Here is a 13,464-nt window from a genome sequence, read left to right as displayed (position 1 = left end):
GCTTTCAGTACAATGGACATTTGAACAAATGTTGATTTTTTTTTTCCCAATCCATGAGCAGGGAATATTTTTTTTCCATATTTATTGATGAGTTTTTATTTTCTTGATATATTTTTCCCATAATCATTGTAAAGAGTCCCTTACTGTCTTTGTTACTTTTTTTAACTGGAAACCTATTTTTTCTGATAAAAGTATGACTTTCCCTGCCTTCTTTTTAAGTCCCATTCACTTTTAAGATTGTTTCCAAACTGTTTACTTTTAGCCTATGTTTGTCTTTTGATTTTAAGTGTGTCTCCTGGAGACAGCAGAATGTTGGATTCTGTTTCCTCATCCAACTGGATACTGTCTTTTAATTGGTGAGTTCAGTTCATTTACTTTTAAAGTGATTATCAATATTTGATAGTCTATTGATGCAAATTTATTATTAATTTAGTGGGTCATTCTATTTTCTTAGTTTTTTGTGTTCTTCTCTTCAGTTTAGATGTTAGGTTCTCTCCATATTTCTTGCATATTCAATTATACTTATTTATATATCCACTTGTTCTACTTCTGTGATATTCTCCTGAATTTTTCTTTTTTTTAATAAGTGGGGTACAGCCTAGAGTCATGGGGGGTGAGAAGATTCACCAGAGAGAGCGGGGAGCAGAACAACCATATGTACCAAAACACACTGCTGAGGGGAGCAGCGGGCGAGACAGGAGAGGTCTGCTGTGCCATGTGGGTTGCTCCTGGCCACCAGGGGATCGAACTTAGGCTGCAAAGGCTGAGGGCAGCTTCACAGTAATGTGCTCAACCCCCTGCACCACTGGAGAGGCCCTCTCCTGAGTTTTTCATCTCCTATATTTCACTTTTAAATCATTAAACTCCATTTTTTATCTTATTTACATATTCATTGTCTGCCTTCATTGATTTTATTTCTAAGGACAATCATTTGTTTTTCTAAGTTATCATGGTGTTCTTCCATTTTTAATTAAAAAAAGTCATCATTGCAATTTTAAACTCTGTATCTGATAGAACAACATATCTTCCATGTCTTTGAGACTGAGTTTGAAAGTTTATTTTCTCTGTATTGAACTAGTCCTTTGAGGACTCATGTTGCCATTTGTTTGGGTTTTTCTTCTCTCCATTATTAGTTTTGGAATGCAGCAATTGTGTATTGGGATTCCTCTGGGCATGGCGCCTCCCCACTCGCTCGTCTCACCTGTCTTGGCAAGCAGTTGTTGAGATCTCAGCGAATGTCTTGAGGCCTCTAGCTGATCTGAGTGGATGCTGGCAGGATCTCATGGGAAGTCAAAAGGATCTGGTCATTCTGGCACCTTCCCTGGTCTGGGTTCAGGGTTTTTACTGGTCTGGGCAGGTGCCAGCAATGTCTCCTTTGAGGTCACAATGCCTCTGGCCAATCACTCTAGTTACATTTTTTTTTTTTTTTTTATGTTTTTTTAAAATTTTTTTATTTTTATATTCCCCATACAATTGCAACCCCCTGATTTTGACCCCAATCCCTCCTTCCCCCCCCCAAGTGTATATATATTATTTTTTTTTTTAAATATTAAATTTTATTTTTATATTCCCCCATACAATTGCAAACGCCCCATTCTGACCCCAATCCTTCCCCTCCCGCCCCCCACCCCCCAAAAAGAGTCTCTGGTTCATAGTTTTTTGTTGATTTTGATTTTCACTTTCTTATATTCATTTTCCTGGTCCCTTATTTAAGTTTTCTAGATTCCTGCTATGAGTGAGACCATCCGGTATTTTTCTTTTTCTTTTTGGCTTATTTCGCTGAGCATGATCCCTTCCAGTGCCATCCATGTTGCTGCAAATTGCATGTGTTTATCTTTTTTGAATGCTGAGTAATATTCCATGGTATATATGTACCACATCTTCTTGATCCAGTCATCTATTTTTGGGCATTTGGGTTGTTTCCAAAGCTTAGCTATTGTAAACAGTGCTGCTATAAACATAGGAGTGCAGGTGCTCTTTGGAATTGATGTTTCTGTGTCCTTTGGGTAAATACCTAGGAGTGGAATTGCTGGATCATATGGAAGCTCTATGTTTAGTAGGTCCAGAAATCTCCACACAGCTCTCCATAGTGGTTGGACCAGTTTGCACTCCCACCAACAGTGCAGAAGAGTAGAGAACCCCAAAATCTCCACAGAAAAACTAATTCAACTCATCAATCAATTCAGTAAAGTGGCAGGATACAAAATCAACACGCAAAAGTCAGTAGCCTTCCTATACACAAACAATAAATCTGAAGAAGAAGAAATCAAAAAACCACCCCTTTTTTTATCGAAACAAAAAAAATCAAATATTTGGGAATAAATCTAACAAAAGAGGTAAAGGACCTATACAAAGAAAACTATAAAACACTGTTAAAAGAAATAGAAGAAGACACAAAGAAATGGAAAGACATCGCCTGCTCATGGATTGGAAGAATAAACATTATTAAAATGGCCATCCTACCAAAAGCAATATACAGATTCAATGCTATTCCAATCAAAATCTCAATGGCATTCTTCAAAGAAATAGAACAATTATTGATGAAATTCATATGGAATCACCAAAAACCCCGAATAGCCAAAGCTCTACTGAAAAAAAAAGAAGGAAATGGAGGCATCACACTCCCAGACTTCAAACTCTACTACAAAGCCATAATCATCAAAACTGCATGGTATTGGAACAAGAACAGACATACAGACCAATGGAATCGAATAGAAAATCCAGAAATAAACCCACAGATTTATGGTCAACTAATCTTTGACAAAGGAGCAAAGACTATGCATTGGAGCAAAGAAAGTTTGTTCAATAAATGGTGCTGGGAAAACTGGGTCGCTACATGCAAAAGAATGAAGCTTGACCACTACCTCACACCATACACAAAAATCAACTCAAAATGGATTAAAGAACTAGACATAAGACCTGAAACCATAAAATACATAGAAGGAAATATAGGCGAAACACTACGGGATTTGCACATCAAAGACATCTTTACAGACACATCACCCAAAGCAGTGATAGTGAAGAGAAAGATAAACAGCTGGGACTACATCAAATTAAAGAGCTTCTGCACAAAAAAAGAGACAATAACAAAAACAAAGAGAAACCCCACCAACTGGGAGAACATTTTTGCACCCAACACTAATGATAAAGGACTGATCACAAAAATCTGCAAAGAGCTGATGAGACTCAGCAACAACAAAGAAAATAATCCAGTCAAAAAATGGGCAGAAGAGCTAAAAAGAAACTTCTCTGAAGAGGAAATGCAAATGGCCAACAGACATATGACAAAATGTTCAACATCACTTGCAATCAGGGAAATGCAAATCAAAACTACCATGAGATACCATCTCACACCAGTGAGAATGGCACATATTAAAAAAACTAGCAACAACAAATGTTGGCGAGGATGTGGAGAAATAGTTACATTTTTTTTAACCCAACTCTTTTTTGTCTTACATAACTATGGTTGTCCCTATCCCCCTTTGGTTACCATTCTTTTGTAGGATTATTTTCCTATCTTTTACCTTCAGTCTATGTTTATATTTGACCTAAGGTGCATGTCCTGAAGACAACAGACATTTAGATTCTTTTCTAACCCAACTAGAAATTCTGTCTTTTTAAATTGGTGAGTTTAATTTTAAAAGATTTATTTTTATTTATGCATACAAGAGCTGGGGTGCAGGCCAAAGCTATGGGGGTTAATAAGATTCACCAGAGATAGAGTGGAGAGTAGAACAGGAGGATCTACTGAAATATACTGCTGAGTGGAGCGTGGGTGAGACAGGAGAGGTCTGCATCATATGGGTCCCTCCCTGGCTGGTTGGGGATAGAACGTGTGCTGCAGTGGCTGGCAATAGCTTGATAGCACTGTCTTTAACCCCTGTGCCATCAGGGAGGCCCTTAATTGGTGAGTTTTATCCATTTACATTTAGGGTGGTTATTGATCTGTTTCTGCCACTTTGTCCTTAATCTTGTAGTTTTATTTATTTCTTTAAGTTCTTTGTAGTATTCCTCAATTTGGCTGAGGTACTTGAACTTTTAATATTTCCTGGAGTGTTCCCACATCTTCCAGAATTTTGTAAAATTTGAGGATAGGTATTATTGAATGTTTGGTAGAGTTTACTGATGTAATCATATGATCTTGATCTATTATTGGAATAATTGGAATTATGATTTTATTTGCTTTAGTTCCAGTTCATCAAGCTATGTATTTAGCCATGCTTTAATCTTTGAAGATTATATGATTCTAAAGTTTGTCCACTTCTTGTAGGCTGTCCAATCTGTTTGCATAGCAGTCTTTATGAGCCTTTATATTACTGCATTATTTATTGCAAGTTTATCTCTTTTGTTTCTGAGTCCTTTATTAGGATTTTCTCACTTTTGTTAATAGTAGCCTAGTTAAGGATTTGTACTAATTATTCTTCCAAAGAACCTGCACTTTTTTTCACTGACCTATTGTATTGTCTTTTAAAAAAAATATTTCTTCACCAGTTGATATTATTCCCTTCCTTCAACTGATTTTTGGTTTTGATTATTATTTTTTTTAGTTCTGTCAAATTTAAGGTTAGATAGTTTATTTGGAACTTTTCTTTTTTTTCTTTTTTTTTTAAGATTTATTTATTTATGCATATAAGAACTGGGGTACAGGCCAGAGTTGGGGAGGTGAGAGGATTCACCAGAGACAGAGTGGGGAACAGAACAGGCAGATTGACTGAAATGCACTGCTGAGGAGAGAAGTGGGTGAGTCAGAAGCGGTCTGCTATGCCATGTGGGTATCTCCCTGACCAGGGATGGAACTTGTGCTGCAGTGGCTGCAGATAGTTTCATAGGTTGCGTCTTAACCCCTTGTGCCACCAGGGAGACCCACTTTTCTTTTTTATTAATGTGTGTCTGTACTTCTGTAAACGTCTCATCTATAACACCTGTTTTATTATTTTTAATGCATTTTTTATTTTTAAATTTTATTTTGTAACCTTTTTATTAAGGCAACATCGTTTTATAACATTGTACATTATTTGGGAGATTATGTTGATACCTCTTCAGATATTACCACTCCATACCCATCAGCAAAGTACCCATAATCCTCAAGTATAGACTATTGGGTGTCCTCTCGCTTTAATCTTCTTCCCACCCTAAACCTCCCCTTCTAGTAGCCACCATTCTGTGGTAATAGTTCTGTGATGTTTTGGTTTAGGTTTTCATTTTTCTGTTACATTGTTTTCTTTCTTTACAGTCCATACATGAGTGAAACAATATACAATATTTACCTTTCTCCTTCTGACCTATTTTCACTTTGCATAATCCCCTCCATTTCCATCCATTTTGTCACAAATGGCAGTATTTCATCTTTTATAGCTTAGTATCCCAGAGCACATTACTTAAATTCTCTTGTCTGTCATTGGAGACTTAGGTTGTATCCATAATATAAAAAAATGTAAAAAGTGATACAATTGAATACAGGTATTCACATATTTTTCAAATTACTATTTTTGAATTATTTGGATATATGCCAAGACATAGAATTTCTTAAAACTATGGTAGATGCAGTTTTACTATTTTAAGAAACTTCCATATTGTTTTCCATAGGGACAAGACTATGTTCCTATCAAAAATGTTCCTTTTCCTCCATCTCTTCACCAACATTTGTAATTTCTGGTTTGTTTTAATTTTTTTTTAAGATTTACTTATTTATACAAGAGCTGGGGTACAGGCCAGAGATGTGGGAGAGTAAGAAAATTCACCAGACACAGAGTGGGGAGCAAAACAGGCAGACTACCAAAAATACAGCTGAGGGAAGCAGCAGGTGAGACAGGAGAGGTTTGCCACACCATGTGGTAATCTCCCCAGCCTGTTGGGAATCAAACCTGTGTTGCAGAGGCTGCGCACAGATTCACAGCACTGCGCTCAACCTGCTGTGACACCAGGGAAGACTCTGGTTTGTTTTTATTTGTATTTTGTTTATATATGAGCCATTCTCTTAGGACAGAGATAGTACCTCATTGTGTTTTTGGTTTTTATGTGATGATGTTAAGTGGTACTGAATACAAATGGTAGCCATTTGGGATTTTTTGTTTGTTAGTTTGTTTTTTAGAAATGTCCATTTTGAATTTTACTATTCCACCCAATTTTTGATTCGGCGGTGTGTCTTATATACAATGTGCAAGCATTCTCTCCCATTTAGTAGGGTGTGTTTTTCATTTTAGATTGTTTCTTTGTTGTATGGGAATTTTAGTTTGTTTTTTGTTTATTTTTGTTTATTTTTTTTTTCCTTTGCCATTGGAGTAGAGTTACCAAAGATATCACTGGGATCAATGTAATGAATTGTTTAACATATATTTTCTTCTGATTATTTTATGGTTTCAGGACTTAACATCCAAACCCTTTATCCATTATGAGTTAATTTTTTGTGTATGTTAGGAGAGTGGTTTATTATTTGAGACTGTCTAGTTTTTCCAGCATCGTTTATTAAGGAGACATTTTCCATTTTATAACCCATTCTATTCCCCATTCTATACTTACTTTTACATTGTATATGCTTGGGATATTTGTCTATATAAATTATGTATAAATTATGTTTTACTTCTTGTCTGTCAATTCTATCCCATTGTTCGATGTGTCTAATTTTATTCTAATACAACACTGTTTATTATAACTTTAAAATGCAGTTTGAGGTTTGAATTATGATGTATCTGCTATTTTGTGTCAAGATTACTTTGATCATTCAGGTCTTTTGAGGTTTCATATTTATTTCAGCAACGTATCGATTTCCTTGAAGAATTCCATGAATCTATGATATGATTGCATTGAATCATACATTGTTTTGGGAAGTAAGACAATTTTAAGCAGTTTAAGTCTTCTAATCTATAAGCAGGAAATATATTTCTTGTCCTTTATATCTTCTATTTAACAATGTCTTAGTTATTTTTGAATAGTCCTCTCATTTCCCTTATAATGTTTACTCCTAGATATTTAATACTTGTTGATAGCTCTATAAATGGGGATATTTCCTTGATATCTTTGCAGTTTTTTTTTTCTAGTGTGCGTGTGTGTACAGGAATGTGACAACCTAATGTATATTGATTTTGCAGCCTGCTGGTTTACAGATTGATCCTTTCCAATAATTTTGTGGATTATATAGGTTTTTTTTAAAAAAAAAAAATATTTATGCATACAAGAACTGGAGTATAGGCCAGAGGTGTGAGGGTGAGAAGATTCACTGTAGACAGAGTGAGGAGCAGAACAGGTGGATCTACTGAAATAACACTGCTGAGGGGAGCAGCAGGAGAGACAGGAGAGGTCTACTGCACCATGTGGGTAGCTCCCTGGCCAGCAGGGGATCAAACTCTTGCTGCAGAGGCTGCATATATCTTCTGAGTGCTGTGCTTAACCCCTTGCATCACCAGGGAGGTCTATATACTTTTTTTGTATGTGTGCATATTGTTTTGTCAGCTACAAATAGTGATAATTTTACTTCTTCCCCATTTGGATTTCTTCTATTCCTTTCTCTTTCCTAATTAATCTCTCTAGGGAGTCCACTACTATGTTGAATAGTAGTGGTAAAAGCAGAAATTCCTTTCTTGCACCTGATCTTAAAGGATACTTTCACCATATGTGTGATTTAAACTGTGTTATTTTTTAATATAGCGCTTTTATTATGCTACCTGTTCCTTATATTCATATTTCTTTAAAATTTTTCATCACAAATGAACGTTGACTCTTTCAAATGAATATTTTGCATGTATTGATGTAGTAATGCAACATTAATATTTCCTTTTTAGATATAAGGAACTGCATTGATTGATTTTGTATGTTGACCCATCTTTGAAACCCAGAAATATATACTGATTGATCATGATGCATTATCTTTTAATGTATTTTGAATTTGGTTTGATCAGATTTTATTGAAGATATTTATCATGAATATCATTTTAGTTTTCTTTTTTGTTTTGATATCCTTGTCTGCTTCTGCTATTAGAGTAATTTTAGACTTGTAAAATGTTTTTGAAGCTTTACCACTTCCTCAAACTTTTGGAAAGCTTTGAGAAATATGATTAAAATTTATTTATTTTTTAAAGATTTATTTATTTATGCATACAAAAGCTGGAGTACAGGCCAGATATGTGGGAGGTGAGATGATTCACCAGAGACAGAGTGGGAACAGCAAAGGCAGATCGACCGAAGTACACTGCTGAGGGGAGCAGCAGGTGATCAGGAGAGGTCTGCTGCACCATGTGGGTTGCTCCCTGGAAGGCTGGGTGATCAAACTCATGTTGCAGAGTCTGTAGACTGCTTCACAGTGCAGCACTTAACCCCTTGTGCCACAAGAGTGGCCCATGTGATTAAAATTATAGAAACTTTTCTAAAACTCACTGGTGAAACAATTCATTACTCAGCATTTCTTTTTTGGTAGACTTTTTTTTAAAGTTTAGTATATATTTAATTTATTTTTGTAGATAGGGTTTAAAAAATGAAATATTGAAGGATGAGATATTAACTCATGCCCCATAGTTCATGGCGATAAGTCAGAAGTGGCACTTTTTTTTTTAAATTTGTAATTAGATGTTTCTTTAAATACATATATATTTTACATCATTGTTCATTTTTGTATAATATTTGATTTTTCCTCACAGGCATAATCCCCATAAAATTCCCACCACCAAGCCAACCATTAAGTTTCGCCAGTCTCTTGTGCTTTTTCCTTCCCTCTTTTGATCTTTTACTCTCCCCCTCCCCTGTTATATGTCTCAATTTATAGTTTCCTGCTAGTTTTGTCTTTTTTTTTCTTGTTCAAATTAAATTTATTTATTTTCTTACATCATTGTTCATTTATTTACAGTGTTTGATTTCTCCCTTCAGATGTAGGCCCTGTAGTTCTCCCACCCTTTGCCTACCCCTTGTTTGGTTTCCCTATATACCTTCTATAAGTTAAATCGTTGGTATTTCTTTTTCCTTCTGACTTACTTCACTGAGCATAATCCCTCACTGAGTAGTTTTCCATTGTGTGTATGTGTCTATATAACACATCTTCTTGATCCAGTCCTGTTTTTGGACCTTTAGGTTGTTTCCATATCTAGCTATTGTAAATAGTGCTGTAATGAACATAGGAATGCATGTTTCCTTTTAAATTACTGATTTTTGTGTTCTTTAGGTAGATTTCTAGGAGAGGAATTTCTGGGTCATATGGTAGATATATTTTTAGTTATTTGAGGGTCTTCAACACTAGTTTCCATAGTGGTTAGACCAGTTTACATTCTCCCAAGCAATGTAAAAGGGTTTTTTTTTTTCCTCAAATTTTTCTTTCTTGGGATACTTTTGATTACTGTTTCAATAACCTTGTTTACAATCAGTGTGTTTGTGATCTTCTGTGTTTCCAAGATGCCTGATATGGCTTTTCTTTTTGATTTATGATTCTATTTGTTTAGAGTTCTTTCCCCTTTTTAGAACTGAGACTAGCTAGAGACATGTCAATTTTAATTTTTCTAAGAATCAGCTTTCTTTCATGCATCTTTTAAATTGCCTTTTTGAATGACTTTACTTGTTTACTTCCAACTTTTTTAAGATTTATACAAGAACCAGGGTACAGGCCAGATGTGCAGGAGGGTGAGAGGACTCACCAGAGACAGAGCCAGGAACAGAACAGGCAGACTGACAGAAACACACTGCTGAGGGGAGAAGCGGGTGAGACAGGAGAGGTTCACCTTGCCATGTGGGATTCCTGCCTGCTGGCCGGGATTGAACCTGCACCGCAGAGGCTGTGGACAGCCTCAAATTGTGGCAATCAACTGTCTGCATCACCAGGGAGGCCCTCCAACCTTTTTATTTCCCTCCTTCTGCTGGCTTTTAGTTTCATTGGGTATTTTCTCTAATTCCTTACACCATTAATTATAACTTTGGTTGTATTCCATTAGGTAGCTCATCTTTATATTTTTATTAGTCTGTCTATTTTTTTTTTTTTGTATTTTACCTTTGTGACTTAAGTGTTATTCCGAAATATCTTGATTAATCTTCACGTTTGATTTTCTTCCAGGTTTGATCTTGTGGTTGACTTTTAGTTCATGCCTCTGTGAACTGTTACTTGTGTTCAATCTGCATATATTTATTGAGACCTATTTTGTTACACAGCATATGTTCTATCCTTAAGAATGTCACATGTTTCTTAACAAAGATGAATATCTCTCTCGGTGGTGGTGGAAAATTTTGTATATGTCTATTAAGTCCATCTGATCCATTACTTTCTATTTTTTTTTAAAGATTCATCTATTTATGCACACAAGAGCTGGGGTACAGGCCAGAGTCATGGGGGCAGTGAGAGGATTCACCAGAAACACAGTGGGGAACAGAACAGGCAGATTGACCAAAGTACACTGCTGAGGGGAGCAGCGGGGTGAGCCAGGAGAGCTCTGCTGCACCATGTGGGTTGCTCCCTGCCTGGCCTGGAAATCAAACTCACGTTGCAGTGGCTGCAGAGAGCTTCATAGGTTACATCTTAACCCTTGCACAACCAGGGAGGCCCCTTTTACTTTATTTCTTAATTTTTACTTTATTTCTTAATTTTTCTTAATTTTTTTTTTGTTTGTTTTTGCTTTCAGTTTGAAATGAGAGGACTCTCCAGAGACAGAGTGGGGAAAAGAAAAAGAACAGGCAGATTGACCAAAGTACACTGCTGAGGGGAGCAGCGGGGTGAGATATCTATTCATTGACACAAGTATTTTGTTGTGATTTCTTACTATTATTGTGATTATGTCAATGTGTTGCTTAAGTTCTGTTAACAGATGTTTTATATAGTTAGGCACACCTGTGTTGGGTGCAAAAATATTGATGACAGTTATACCTTCTTGAATAATTATCCCCTTGATCATTCTATAGTGCCCATTTTTGTTAGTAATTTCCATTTTGACTGAACATCTATTTTATTATGAAAATAGCTGTTCCTGTTTTTTTTTTTTTTTCAATCTATCTGTTAATTTATTTATTTTACTCTGTGTTACTAACTTGAAAAAGCTTATTCTGGAATTTCACTTGAAGTCTTTAATAAGTGAGATATAGTAAGTTAAGTGTCATTTTACGGTATGAAAAATCTTGGGCAATAGGTATTTTCTAAAAAGTTGTCTGGATAACACTGCAGGAAAAGGCAACCTGCTGCCTTTTCAGTGGATTTTCAAGTTCCAATCAAATTCCAAAATAATACAAAATTGTTACTGGCATTTTTATTTCATAGAATTACTTTTTAATGAAGTGCCAACGTTACACATCTTTCTCAATATTTCAACAATAAAAGATTTCTCCCCTTAGGTGCGGTCGCCATAGTTCTCCCACCATCAAAATACCCATAGTTGTCTACCCTAGCACATTGTGCTCACTTCCCCACCCCAACCACTCCTACCCCTCTCTTCCTGGGTGCCTCAGATATATGGTCAGCTTTCAAGGCTTGGTTTTAAATTTGTCTTTGTTGACAGTTTGGCTTCTCTATAATCCACATATAAGAAATACCATCCAGTATTTATCTTTCTCCAGGTTTATTTCAATAAAAATAATCTCATCCAACTCCATTCATGTTGTCACATAGCATGAGTTTATCTTTTTACATTGCTAAGTGGCATTCCATTGTGTAAACATAGATATTCTCTTTTTTTTTAAGATTTATTTATGCATACAAGAACTGGGGCACAGGCCAGAGGTGTGGAGCATGAGAGAATTCACCAGAGACTGGGGAACAGAACAGGCAGACTGACTGAAATTCACTGCTGAGGGGAGCAGGGGGCAAGTCAGGAGAGGTCTGCTGTGCCATGTGGGTAGCTCCCTGGATGGAGATTGAACTCATGCTGCAGAGGCTGCAGATAGCTTCATAAGTTGTATCTTAACCCCTTGAACCACCAGGGAGACCCAGACATACATATTCTCAATTTACTCATCTATTTTGTGGCACATAGGTTGTTTCCATGTGGTGACTATTATCAACAGTGCTGCAATTAACATAGAAGTGCAGGGTTCCTGGGCCTCCCTGGTGGTACAGGGGGTTAAGCACACAGCACTGTGAAGCTGTCCACAGACACTGCAGCATGAGTTCATTCCCCGGCCGGCCAGGGAACAACCCACATGGTGCAGTAGACCTCTCCTGCCACTACCGCTCCTCCCCTCAGCAGTGTATTTCAGTTGGTCTGCCTTTTCTGTTCCCAATTCTGTCTCTGGTGAATCCTCTCACTGTCACCTCCCCCCTGACCCCCCCAACCCCCCGCCACACACACCTGTGGCTTGCATTCAAGTTCTTGTATGCATAAATAAAAAATCTTAAAAAAAAATAAGTGCTGATTTCCTTATGAATTAATTTTTTTTGTGTTCGTTGGATGATACCTAGGAATGGAATTGCTGGGTCATGTGGCAGGTCCACTTTTGTTATTTTTAAGAAACTCCATACTGTTTTCCCTAGGGTCGGAACATTCTACATTCCCACCAACAATTTAAACATGTCTCTTTCTCTACAACCTATCTAGAAATTGTTGTTTCTGGCTTTTTTAATATGGGCCATTCTCACTGATGTGAGATGGTATTTCATTGTGATTTTGATTAACATTTCCCTGATAGGTGTTGATGAACATTTTTCATGTACATGTTGGCCTCATAAACTTCAGAAACATTTTTGTGTTTTTGTTCCCAGCAGCTAGAAAAACAAAGGAGAAGATAAACAGTAGGTACTACATCTAACTTAAAACCTTCAGTGGAGTGAAAGAGGCAACATCCCAAATAAAGAACATCATGCTGAATGATAAAAATATTTGAACACCATACATCTGATAAGGAATTGATGTCAAAGATCTACAAAGAATTCAAAAAGAAAGCAAACAACCCAATCAAAAAATGGTCACAAGAACTAGAGATTGGTCCAATGAAGATATTTGTCCTTTTTTTAAGATTCTATTTATTTTTATGTAGAAGAACTGGGATGTAGGCCAGAGGTGTGGGGGATGAGAAGTTTTACCAGAGACAGAATGGGGAGCACAGCAGGTGGATCTACTGAAATACACTGCTGAGGGGAGTGAGAAAAGAGTTTGTTTTATTCTACTTACATAGCTTCCTTGATTTTGTTTTGTAGGATATTCATTTGTTTTACTTTATTTTCTTGCATGTCCTTGATCAAATTTCCTGTATCTTCTCTGGGTTATTCTCTGAGTTCTTTCAATTCATATTGATGGCAAGCTTGAATTCTGTATCTGATAGGAGGAAAAAGATCTTCCATGTCTTTGTGATCTGATTCTGGATATACGTTCTACATATTTAGTGTTATATTCCCCTTAAGACTTCTGTGGCCATCCTGGTGTTATTCCATCTCTTTATTCTTCCCCACTACTTCAATGCTGTGAGTTTCACTTTTATGTGTGCCTCCTCATCTCTTACCCTGGCCTAGGACACTCACTAGAAGGTATTTGGGGGTCATTACTATTAGGGCACTGCATTGCCTTCACCGAG

The 13,464-nt window shown here is 36.6% G+C and overlaps 1 long non-coding RNA gene across 2 annotated transcripts; it reads left to right on the top strand.

Annotated features, from left to right (window-relative positions):
- The first annotated feature begins 300 nt into the window (after nucleotides 1-300).
- LOC129145233 (uncharacterized) lies at nucleotides 301-12,676 on the top strand. Of its 2 annotated transcripts, none has more exons than XR_008550473.1 (3): nucleotides 301-356; nucleotides 10,590-10,680; nucleotides 12,656-12,676. It is a non-coding gene; the product is annotated as an uncharacterized LOC129145233 (long non-coding RNA). The 2 variants fall into 2 exon arrangements; XR_008550472.1 differs by having other exon boundaries at nucleotides 12,659-12,675.
- Nucleotides 12,677-13,464: the final 788 nt, after the last annotated feature.

Source organism: Talpa occidentalis, unplaced genomic scaffold, assembly GCF_014898055.3.
Source record: "Talpa occidentalis isolate TD23 unplaced genomic scaffold, MPIMG_talOcc4v2.1, whole genome shotgun sequence".
Taxonomy (NCBI): Eukaryota; Metazoa; Chordata; class Mammalia; order Eulipotyphla; family Talpidae; genus Talpa; species Talpa occidentalis.
Note: the sequence above shows the minus strand (reverse complement) of the source record. Positions and strands in the feature narration are given on the sequence as shown.